Here is a 12,208-nt window from a genome sequence, read left to right as displayed (position 1 = left end):
GTACTAATCTCCTTTTTGAACCTCAATATATCAAAAATAATTTGCATAATAGTAATATATATCCCACCAGGTAACAATATACCAGTGTTGGAAAATATTTTATCCTGGACATCCCAAACAATAATCTTAGGAGATGTAAATATAGATTGGCAAACCATAGCTTCCGACTCCCCAACAAATAGTATAAATCTCTATGTTTTTTCTCAGCTTATCAATGCTCCAACAAGATACAGCAAAGATCTTACCTACCAATCCACCTTAGACTGGATCCTAGTATCCCACCCTGCCAATTACCCCTTTTCTGGTACACTGTCATGCTCCCTGAGCCATCATCTCCCAGCATACTCCCTTAGAAAAAAACTCCCAACAACTGAGTACACACTACAAAATCAGTTAGGAACTCAACTAATTTTTGTCAGCATAAATTCAACAATGTCCTACATGAAATAGACTGGACACCCCTTAAACAACTACCCCTTAATGATGCTGTGCTATACTTTAATAACACCTTTCTTCACATACTTAATACACCACCTGGCATTCGAATGAAAAGAATCAAAAAGAACTCAGCACCACGGCTCTCTAAAGAATGTAAACAACTGATGAAGCAAAGGGACCTAGCCTGGTCAACCTGGAAACAAAACAAAAATGAACAAAATCATGTTAATTTCAAAACACTACGTAACAAAGTGACAAAACTAATCAACAGAGATAAGAAGTCATATTATTCCCAGCTTCAACTACAGCATAAAATCAACCCCAGTAAATGTTGGCACTCCATATCTTTTCTACTAACCCTGGAAGAAATGGAGAGCACACCTTATCACCTGATACCCCTCCATCACAAATAGCCAAAAACATTAACAAGCACTTCATAAAATCAATTTCAGACCTACTAACTAACACCTCTAATGCTGTACGCCCCACACTTCAACCTATTCAGACACCAACCCCAGGCCATCAGCTACTTCTAACCCTGTCATTACTAAACCTTCTACTCAATAAAATGTCATACAAACCCCATTCTCATTTCAGCCCATATCCACTTACACCATTAAGAAATTGCTACAAAAGCTAAAACCCTGCTCTACCTCAGCTGATAATCTTCCACCAGACTACCTCAAACTGTCTGCTAACTAAGTCGCCTCCCCAATCAGTATCCTTATAAATAGGTCTTTATATGAATCAGAAGTACCTACCATATGGAAACAATCTCACATCAACCCAATCCACAAAGGAGGAAACTCTTTTGAACCATCTAATTTCTTTCTTATATCCATCTTGTCACCCATATCCAAAATTCTCTAGAGAGGTATCCATCAGCAGGTAATGCAATATCTATTGCAAAACAATCTTTTAACCAAAACCCAACATGGCTTCCAACCTAGCCACAGCACAGCTACAGCCCTATTATCTTTTATAGACACCGTGAACAAGGCCAGAGATGCAGGATGCTATACAGCCTCAGTATTCCTTGATCTCTCCAAGGCCTTTGACACAGTGTCTCACCCCTTACTTTTGAAAACACTGTCTAACTTAGGCTTCTCACATAACACAGTAAAATGGTTTCAGAGCTACCTCAGGGATCATAAACAAGCAGCGAATTGGTCCAACAAACTCTCACCTTTCCTTCACAACTCTACTGGAGTTCCCCAAGGCTCCATCCTAGGACCGCTATTCTTCAACATTTTCACAAACAACCTTCATACTGCCTCTCACACTGGGACCCTCATTCAATACGATGATGATTCCACCATAATCTGCACTGCTCAATCACTACCAGAACTACTCTCAAAAACTCAAAACTAATGCCCAACTCTTTCTTAATCTAAACTAGTACTCTTTCATCCCAAAAACACCTTCCCTGTCACTGATCATTTCAACATCCTTGCATCTGGCAACACTGTCATTGAAATAGCACAGGAAACCAAACTTCTAGGTGTTATCATTGACAATAAACTTTCATTTGACCCCCATATACACAAAAATATAAAGAAAACTCATCAAAAACTGGGACTGTTATATAGAAACAAACATTTCTTTAGTGCAGCAACCAAAACTACTACTTCTTTTCCCAGTTAGGGGTCACCACAGTGAATCATCTGTCCGCTCATGATTGCCAGTAGAGTTTTTTACGGTGTCAAGTTGCCAGCCCGGCACCCAACCTTCCACAGAAGGCACACACATACACACACCTAGGGCCAATTTAGAATGTCCAATCCACCTAAAGCATGTCTTTGGGATGTGGGAGGAAACTGGAGCACCCAAAGGAAACCCATGTGACCACAGGGAGGACATGCAGACTCCGCACAGAAGGCACCCCAGCCAAGGATCAAACCAGGGAACCTCTTGCTGTGAGGTGATAACGCTAATCACTGCACCACTGTGGCCACCCACTGCAGCAACCAAAACTACCCTTGCAAAAACATTTTTACTTTCCTCCCTATTTTATGGTGCCCCTATCTTAACTAACTTATGAAATTCTACTAAGCAAGTTGGAACAGTGTTACAACAAAGTTGCAAAGTTTGCCACAAACTCTAAATATCTCACGTACCACTGTAAACCGCTCCTAGAATTAAACTGGCTTGAATTACTCGGCCAACTTACTTTAATTCAGCTATCTACCTTGCACAACCTTATTTTTAAGCCTAATGCCTGCCCTGTACTAGCCAATCTAGTTACACCTTACACATCAAATCGATCCCTATGATCAAAAGACAAAAATCTCTTGGCTATCTCAAAACCCACAAGAAAACCTGGTCACTCTCTGTATTCATACTTTGTCTCTATCCATTGGAATTCACTACCTCTAGCTACCAGATCTATGCCTGGCCTAACCCATTTCAAAGTGTGTTTAAAAAACCATCTCAAATATACATGGCTCTGCTCCTGCCTAAAGCTCAAATTTTCCTCTTCTGTCACATTTCAATCCCTCACAGACTGCAAATCCAAAGGCTCTTCTAACGCCTTCTCTGCTTCTATACCATATCCTTAAGCTACTGCTCAGGCTTTTTTGCTTCTATTCTTCTTAATTCTCTCTCACTATCTGTCTGCATCACTAACTTTCTGGCTGCTATTTTCCTAACTGAAACTAACATTTTATTTTGCTTGTACTATTACAGTCAATGTCACACATTGGGCTAACTACATACTTTTTTTTTTATTTGTTTTTGGACACTATCTACATCATGTATGATGAGAGTGACTTATCATCTGTAATGTTCTAACTGTATAGAATTGTCTAGATGATTAGTAATATATTACAACATCTTGTAGCAGTTTGTTCTTTCAATTTATTTTTTGTATAGTATTTCTAATGTAATCTTTATTGTATTGGATTATAGTGTACTTGTATTGTACTGTATGTGGAGCTTTTCTCCCTGGGCCTCTGTTGAAAATGGGTTCTGTAGACCCAGTCAGACCACCCCAGTTAACAAATGTCAAATAAAATAAGTACAAGACTTAGTATAGCTTAAGTAAACATTTTAAAACACATTCAGACTGCTGTTGTAGAAGAGTGTGTGTGTTGGGGGGTGGATTAGTTAAAGGCACATGTGCCAAACTTTTCATTAAATACTGTTTCACATGCTAGCCTATGGCATTTAGCAATCTTCTGACTGCTGTTATAGGGGTTGCACCCTCCCTTGATGTTCCTGGCCTTGCTAAATGAAGTAATTGGCACTTCTCCCATTTTCTTTTTTACACTATTTTGTGGTAGGATATCATAAAAAGGAGAACAATGCTGCAACTCTAGCAAAGACCATGAAAGACTGATATAGTAGTGAGATACTTTACAGCAAGCCTAGTACCTGACATAAGATATATATATATATATATATATATATATATATATGGATCACCTTTATATGCCCGAAATCGCGTTTCGCCGACACACTAATCACCGACACCAAAAGACCGACAATGCAAAACACCGAAAACCATTACACCAACACACTACACGTAAACAACACAGTACACTACATAACATATCCACTATCCCTAACCCAAACCCTAACCCTAAGGTCCGACACTACCGCACACTTACCCTACCTGCACCCTAACCCTAACTCACTTACCCACCCCTAACCCCAAGGTCCGACACTACCGCACACTCACCCTACCTGCACCCTAACTCTAACTCACTTACCCACCCCTAACCCCAAGGTCCGACACTACCGCACACTCACCCTACCTGCACCCTAACCCTAACTCACTTACCCACCCCTAACCCCAAGGTCCGACACTACCGCACACTCACCCTACCTGCACCCTAACCCTAACTCACTTAACCCACCCCTAAACCCACAGTCCCTCACTATCGCACACACCCTACCTGCACCCTAACCCTAACTCACTTAACCCACCCCTAAACCCACAGTCCCTCACTATCGCACACTTACCTGTCCGCTCCCTAACACTAAATCCCTCACTCTATCGCACACTTACAGAGTCCGTCGGGTTCTCGCCTTGTCGTTCATCTGCATTGTCGGTCTTTTCGTCCCGTCGGATTCCGTGTCGGCGAAACGCGTTGTCGGGCATCTGAAGGTGACCCATATATATATATATATATATATATATATATATATCTTTGAAAACATTTGCAAAGAGATAGGCAACTGCTTGTTTATGTGGTCTCTAGAACTTTCTGTACTATAGCAACATTCCATGTCTTTAGTATGGGAAACACTTTATTTACTCATACTTAACATGGTCTGGTGATGAAGGATTCATGGCAAGAAAAAAAGAGTAAATCCCAGCATAATACATACTTAGACATTACACGACATGCTCCTATCACATTAAAAGCTTATAATACATACTTAGACATTACACGACATGCTCCTATCACATTAAAAGTTTATAATACATAGTTAGACATTACACGACATGCTCCTATCATATTAAAAGTTTATAATACATGCTTAGACATTACACAACATGCTCCTATCACATTAAAAGTTTATAATACATACTTAGACATTACACGACATGCTCCTATCACATTAAAAGTTTAATACATAGTTAGACAGTACATGACATGCTCCTATCACATTAAAAGTTTATAATATATAGTTAGACATTACACGACATGCTCCTATCACATTAAAAGTTTATAATACATACTTAGACATTACACGACATGCTCCTATCACATTAAAAGTTTATAATACATACTTAGACATTACACGACATGCTCCTATCACATTAAAAGTTTATAATACATACTTAGACAATACATGACATGCTGCCATCATATCAAAGGTTATGGATTGTAAATTAACTGTTTTACTTTTTTATGTCTATTGATAAAATATTTTCCTCATCAGCCTTCTACATAGCTAGTTTTCTGAGTATGTGTGCGCGTGTTTACATATATACATACATGCATATATATATATACACACACACACACATGCACATGTGCATGTGTGTTTATAGGATTCATCACATGGAATCAAATGACACCATCAAAAATAGGCCATCACAGAAATCTCAACAAAAGATAAAGAATCAGCTATACATGATAACTGAAAACACTGTAAAAATGAATTACTCACCATCCAGAAAAACATTATTTATGTGTACTAACTCCATGATCGTATAAACACAGGAATGACAGGGGTGACAGTAGCTCTATAAGCCATACTTTTCACAAACAGCACAGCTCATTTTGAGAAGAAAGTCAAAACACACTCTGTCCCATTCTTTGATACACAAGTGCTTAATTATATAGGGCTTTTGATGACTGTACGTCAAACCAGCAGCCTTTGATCAACTGAACTTTGAAACCATTTGGTGCTCCTTTTGTGTACATGTGTGCGTACATTCACGTATACATCCACACACACACATTTATATTAAATGCATTTAAATTTACATTTTAACTGGTATGCAACACTGATCTGCTTGGGCATTTTCAGGCCAGACCAGGATATAGAAATGACAAAGACATGCAGAGAAATTACATTATTTAACTGAAACTGTTGAACAAAACAGATATATCTGATATATACAGAAAGTAGTACAGTAACATCAATCCTTTCAGATGGCAAGCAAAGTAGACACAGCTTTATAATGTATAGTACACACAATTTCTACAACAAAGTTGAGAAGAGGAGACAGACATATCCACATAACCATACACACAAGTGCACGCATATACTGTGTAATTGTTAAACAGTTCCATGGATTGGATATAAAACTCAGACAGATTATAAACTACATCACTTGCATTAGAAACCACATAATACAGATTTGTAGGGGATATATACATTATAGAAGTCTTTTCTCCATGTGAAGAATGAAGAATTTATTTTTCCATGTTTATTAATTGGGATAATGGACTGATTCATGAAGGACCCATTTCAGCCATTGCCCGAGAACACATTGACACAGAACAGCAGACAGTAATTATAACACATCAAGATATAACAAGTTTAGGATAACAACTATACCACAAGACATCTTTACAGACAATACCAACTATAAAAGTACAACAGTATAGGGGATAATAAACTTAACACATCAACATACAACTTTACATGGTATACCAACCATAGCACAAGACACAATATTACAGATGTTAACATTTAAAACCACATATTCAAAAGTAACTTTCTATGCACAAGGACTGACATATAAAGTCACACTGCATTTTAAAATAAAAGCAGTTTCAGAGTTTCTGCAGCAAACATGCAATAGAAAATAACTAAAAATGTGTGCAATATTTAAGGGAATATCATAAACAGTAAAACAGAAATTCAAAATGACAGCCCTATATACAAAATATTAAGAGGTAAAAGTAATGCATGAAAAATACAAAATCAGATGTAGGGAAGGTAACCCTTTATATTGTAAAAGAACAAATAATAAAACATGCAAAATAGCCTTGCTAACAAATTAAGAAAATCAAAATGGTGTGGAGAATAAATCACATGGATATGTGTATAAGCTAGACACCGATTCACATGCACACATGGAACTAGAGGTTTAATGAAACATAAAACTCAGAGATATGTGTGCTTGGTTGTGCAGTAGGTTTAAGAAACTGAACTGACAGCTAATTTGCCCCTTATGCTCAAAGCACTGTTAACATGTGACAAATAAGATGCAACATAATGAATTTTGCTGCTACACTGCAATTGTTGCCATGGACAAAGACATGTACAACAAATGAAAGGAGAGCTCATATAGATGTTGTGGGAGTGCAGTCCTCCAAACCAATTATTTAAAAATGATTATATCTGGGCATCAGCTTTACTTTTACCTCATGGACAGTGGCATCTAGCAGGATACTTATGGAGGTAAGAGGTTGTCAAAAAATGTGGTGCGAAAAAAAAATATATATGGAGAAATTAACATTCTAAGTGTACTCATAAAACTTTAAGGCTGCACAAAATCAGTATAAATTAAAATGTGGGACGAGAATAAAACACATGTAAAATTAATAACTTTGAGCAGTTAAAGTACTCATATTCTTAAACTGTTAGTGGCTATAAAACAGTCTACATTAAAAAAAGTCTGCTGTTGAAACGTCACAGCTTTACTAATTAGCTCAGTCTGGCATAAGAATGCAATACAGAGAGAGTGTGTGTGTGTATTTGTGTGTATGTATACCTTTATATGTATGTAGGTATATGTGTGTACATGTATATATTTGTGTGTGTATGTATATAGCTATAGATATATATCGATGGAGAGATGTGTGAAAGCATGAGGGGCTCTACATTGGTTATTATATTATTTCATACCGCAAAGCATGAATCTGAAGAACTTACAGAACAGACTTGTCATTAATATTAGACAGCTAGAAACAGACATATGTTTAGATAACATTAAACTGTAAACATAATAACTTGTTAGCATTGTATTATAATTTGTCAAGCAGGAAAACAAATATCTTTTTGCCATTCAGTGATTATATAACACCTGCTGATTTTGTATCCTGAAAAACAATGTTTTTCTGTGTCCTCACTTTGAGAAAGTACAAAACGGTATGTTTGCATAAAGAATGCCTGCTCAGACAAATGTATATGCTACTTTTTTTCATTTTTGAGGAACCTTGATTTGGATTTTAAATGCAAGGATGTCACAGGTTACTTTGTGTATTAATGAGGTATTTATTACTTCCCTAATGTATTAAAAAAAATTACTGACCACAGTATTTGGGTAGGAACTGCAGCAGATGGTGATATTCTGATAAATCACTATAAGTGCTGAACCTGTACTATGATTTTGTATTTACAGAGTGAGTGTGTGTGTGTGTGTGTGTGTGTATGTCTGTGTTTCTGTATGCAAACCCACTCATGTCCTGCAAGGGAGTATTATTCCAATTTGCACTGATTCTACACTTCATGCCCACTGCTTGCCAGCACAGGTTCCATCATAACTAAAACCCTGAACAGGATACACTGGGTTTTGAAAAATGAGTGAATTAATGAATGAATGGCACATCAGCATGTAAAAAAAAAAAATGGTTACACGGTATTTTGCAGAGATGTACAGGAAGACAGATACCATTACATGGTCTAGAAATTACTTTAGAATGTTATTTTTTAATGGAAAAATAAACCGTCACACTATCAACTCCAGTGTATTCACACCGTCCCTAAGTGGGACTGATTTCAGAACAGCGCAGTGGCACATCATGCACATAGAGGTTACTTAAGTCAAACCCAGGATATTTGGCTGAACAATTCTGTTCACTGCTTCTTTCCTTGATCTTTTTAAGCACACATTAAGGGTTTAAGCCTTTTCATTCACAATGTTCACATTTGTGGCATTTTAAATCAGTCATGCACCGATCATGTTTCTCCTTTAGGATGCTAAGCCATATCTGCTACAGTCTTCTGTCCACTGTTCACAGAATTCTATATAAACCAAAAACACACTATAGAAATCCTAATCTCTGCATAACGGTAGTATTTGAAGCAGGTAGTTGATCATATTTTAACAATACCACGGCTGCTTCATCCCACTTCTACTTCTGCTGCATTTCAATTCCCACAGGCACAGTAATATTCTTAAAGAGGAAGCTCTCAGAAAATTTAAATTAAAGTGTTACTGTAAAAGCGACAATTTATTCTAGCCTCAATGCAGGGCTTTGCGCACTACAATCCTGTAGTGGAACAATAACTCTTACCATTTATTTATTTACTTCTTTGCTCACATAAATAATATTTCCTGTCAAGCAGAGAACAAACAATCCTAATTAGCATTTCTTAAGCAGATATTCTCAAGCAAGATATTTTCCAGGTTTTACCCAAAGCCAGTAAGGTACAGTACAGCGATCACAGCCCTGTCTAACTAAATGCCTGACAAAGCTGTAAGTAACCTGATGCTACAGAAGGCTTAGACATAAGGATTTATTTATAACTGGCCAGAAAAGATTCAAGCACTAGGCAAGGTCTGTGTGTCTATAAAGTTACCTTTGACTCCTTGAAGTCCTGTCTGTTGCAGTTTGGCACGGTTTTCTTATCTTTCTGTCTTGGTCAGTAGTACAGTTCAGCTGCAACGTGTTGTTAATTTTGTAGCCCCCTCTTTGCCTGCTATGCCTTGCTGTTACTCTCTCCTTTTGCACTCACTCTCTTTCTGTGTCACTCTGTCATACTGTTATAGCCTGTAATCTCATCCATCAATTGCGGCTAAGATTAAAGATTCCTAGGAGAAACTCCTGCCAATCTGTAAACTGTAATACTGAAGCACAGAGACATCTACTGGTCTGGGGGATACTAGCCCAGATTAGTCAAACCAATGCAGAAATAGTTGAAATGTACAAAATAGGTATTAACACACTTGCAGACAATTTAGGAACACCCTCACTGGATTTGTTGGTTTGCAATAAGTACTTATTATACCCTGCTTTTCCTGCTAATTTTTGACTCAGAATTGGGCACATTATTGATATGCATTACAAGTGAAATCAGTGCAAAGTATGTGCAGAATTATATAGCTAGTCAATGTATTGGTACTGAGATTTAATGCGTACTGTCTCGTGCAAGGCTTATTTTAGCCTTGATAGCATGTTATTCCTTTCTGATGTTTTAGAATATTCTGCACAAAAGTATAGCAGTTAAAGGACTGCTGCATTTTAAAATGTTTGCTCATACCTTGCTACACACTAACAAAGCATCATTGTGCTAACAAAGACCTACTCATGAAATACTGGTACAAGGAACTGCAATATTTTCAGATGCCATAAACAACAAAATCTGAGCATAAGTTTTCATGTAGTGTTTGTACTTGCATGATGGTACAAAAGAATACTGTAATGCTTTCATGTGTTTGAAACAGAATAAAACAACAATATTATCATTACTTGTGTATAAATACTGAAGAAATAGGATTTCATTCACTGAAGAACTGCAATATGTGATATCCAGCCAGATATTTTTCACTGTTAAACATGCAAAATTGGCACTCATACAACTAAACAAAGCAGTGAAACCTAGCAAGGCCCATCTAGACTGAACTCCCGTCTTTTCCAGCAGTTCTGAACTTCACTATAAACTAAGAAATTTGAAAATGCCATTCATTTTGTACCAGTTCAAGTTTAAAGAAGCATTATTGGTTGCATTTGTTAGCAAAATGCATATAAATGAGTAATATAGGCAATCACACATTGAAAAGAAATGGAAACCATACCTCTCAACCTCTTAAACAAGAAATATGGACAAGACCATGAATATAATAATTACAGCTGGGATGAAGATTTTGCTCTTTTCCTGCTGTAATGTAATCTTATAGTTGGTATACATAAATAGCAGAAACAGTGAGAACACAGCCACCCTTGTGAAGTAGATTTTTTTTCCCATTTCAGTCTTGTAAGTTTGATATTTTTGCATTCAAAACTTGTGCTTAATGTTGTGCCAAGCACACACATTTTATATATATATATATATATATATATATATATGGGTTCTGTTGGTTTGGTCGACAGGAAGTTTGGTCAACACCTGTTTAATTGATCACATTTGTTCGACTAGACCGTTAGTCGACAGGTGTGCAAGACTGACACTCCCTGGGTAGGGGAATATTTCATTTTCCCATGGAATGTGTAATCTTGTTGTGTGTGTGTATATATATATATATATATATATACACACAAGGGATATGGGAGATACAGACCCCACAAGGGGGGATGTTATTTATTTTTTTTAAGTAATATTTGCAAGGGCAGAGAAGTAACTTTAGCACATGTATACAAGTTTTCATTTTCAACAGTGTGATATACCTTCAGGATGTCGACATTCAATTTGGTCAACCAACTGAAGGTAAATCATATATCTGTATGTATATATATATAAATATAAATCGGGATTATTATTTTTTTCTCCCTTTCCAGTTTCTCTCCTCCACAGTACTCTGCTTAGTGGTTCCACAAGCTACAGTCAAGAATGACATGGCTAAGTAACAGCCTACCACCCATTTCTTCCTGCTGGGAAAGCCCTGTTAGCCCATCCATTCCCTGAGTGGGACAGAGTGAGTAAGTTCCTGTGGAGTAGTTTACATTTCCTTACTTTACAAACAAACAAAACCAGAAGTAGCAAAACTGAAGGACCAAAATGGTAAACAATAAATTTCAACATCCTGTCACTGGACGTGTGTATTGTCTGAAAGGTTTTGCCAACTGTACTACCAGGAACCTGGCCTATTTAGCAAAGTGCCATGATTGTGACTCATTTTATGTTGGCAAAACCATCAGAATGTTGAAGGAGAGGGTCCTACAACATTGCAGAGATATAAGGACTGGTGGTGAGCATAATGCACTGGCACAGCATGTTAAGAAAAATTTGAGACAGACTTTTAAATTTATGGCCTGCAGTTATGTGCTCTAACCAGAAGAGGGGGTGATATTTCCCTCAAAACAGAACAGGTTGAAGTGAACTGTATTGCAGATCTGCAGGCGGATAGTGTGTCAGGGCTTAACAGTGTTTTACCACTAAAGCCTGTTCTTAGAGGGCATAGACCCTGGAAATTGAAATAATTGGTCCCTCTAGAGGGTGTGTACTGCATTGAATTTTTATTGGTTGAATGTGGTTTTTAAATAGGTTTGTGCTTTTCATGTTTTGTACTTGGATTTGAAAGAGTTGGATTATTCAAAAGCACTTATCCTGGTTATTAAAGATTTTATCCGTACTCTGCCATGGTGTATCCTTTGTTTTTTTTTTTTTTTTTGCTGCTGTAAATTTCCCTGCCTTAGGCAGC

At 37.2% G+C, this 12,208-nt stretch overlaps 1 protein-coding gene across 1 annotated transcript in view; it reads right to left on the bottom strand.

Annotated features, from left to right (window-relative positions):
• TLCD5 (TLC domain containing 5) overlaps positions 1 to 9,639 on the bottom strand; it is a 44,629-nt gene extending 34,990 nt beyond the window's left edge. The window contains exon 1 of the mRNA XM_044081155.1: positions 9,430 to 9,639. The gene's annotated coding sequence lies outside the window, so the exon portion shown is untranslated. The remainder of the gene's footprint in view (positions 1 to 9,429) is intronic.
• Between the last annotated feature and the right edge of the window lie 2,569 nt (positions 9,640 to 12,208).

Source organism: Protopterus annectens, chromosome 8.part0 (assembly GCF_019279795.1).
Source record: "Protopterus annectens isolate FY-2018-M chromosome 8.part0, PAN1.0, whole genome shotgun sequence".
Taxonomy (NCBI): Eukaryota; Metazoa; Chordata; order Ceratodontiformes; family Protopteridae; genus Protopterus; species Protopterus annectens.
The sequence above is the reverse complement of the archived record's forward strand: the minus strand, read 5'-3'. Positions and strand labels throughout refer to the sequence as shown.